The sequence below is a fragment of the Sinocyclocheilus rhinocerous genome, unplaced genomic scaffold, assembly GCF_001515625.1.
Source record: "Sinocyclocheilus rhinocerous isolate Xijiao unplaced genomic scaffold, SAMN03320098_v1.1 scaffold5757, whole genome shotgun sequence".
In the NCBI taxonomy this organism is placed as follows: Eukaryota; Metazoa; Chordata; class Actinopteri; order Cypriniformes; family Cyprinidae; genus Sinocyclocheilus; species Sinocyclocheilus rhinocerous.
The window spans coordinates 184626-185412 of record NW_015626363.1 but is presented as its reverse complement, the minus strand read 5'-3'; positions in this window follow the sequence as shown (position 1 = coordinate 185412).

Sequence of the window (787 nt, the reverse complement as noted above, 5' to 3'; positions counted from 1 at the left end):
CATATTAAAGCGTCTTTGGTTTTTCCATGTTTTCTACAAAACAAAACCGGAAATTGAGGGGTTATGACGTCATTGGCAGGCGACACAATGACACTATGGACACGGTCCGTGTCACTAGTTAAAATTGCTTATTTCTCTGGATTTAAACATTCTTCGAAACATTTGGGATAATGTAAGTACACAAGTCAGCAAAATATATAACACTGTTCTAGTGGTTTTTGGATATTTTAATAAAAAAATCTTACATATTGTGCCTTTAACTAAAACTGAAACTAAAATTAAAACCACTAAAAAAATTCATTACTTGAAATGAAATAAACATTAAATTATTATTACGTTTTTATTTCAGCTAGTTGCCAAGGCAAAAAACGGTATAGTACGGTGGCCGAGAAGTGCAAAGCAAATCACAATTCTGAAAACAAAATAACAAATTACAAATGCAAATGCAAGTCTAAAAAACAAAATAACAATTCAGAAAGCACAACAACAATTCAGAAAACATTATAACAAGTCAGAAAACACAACGACAAATCAGACAAACCGGAAAAGGTAGGTATAGTTTGAGACAGCGCCATTGGTTTGGGATTAATCATTGGTTTGTTATTAATGTTATTTTGTTTTCAAATTTGTCATTGTGTTTTCTGACTTGTTATAATGTTTTCTGAATTGTTGTTGTACTTTCTGAATTGTTATTTTGTTTTTTAGACTTGCATTTGCATTTGCGTTTGTAATTTGTTATTTTGATTTCAGAATTGTGATTTGTTTAGCACTTCTCGGCCACCGTAAA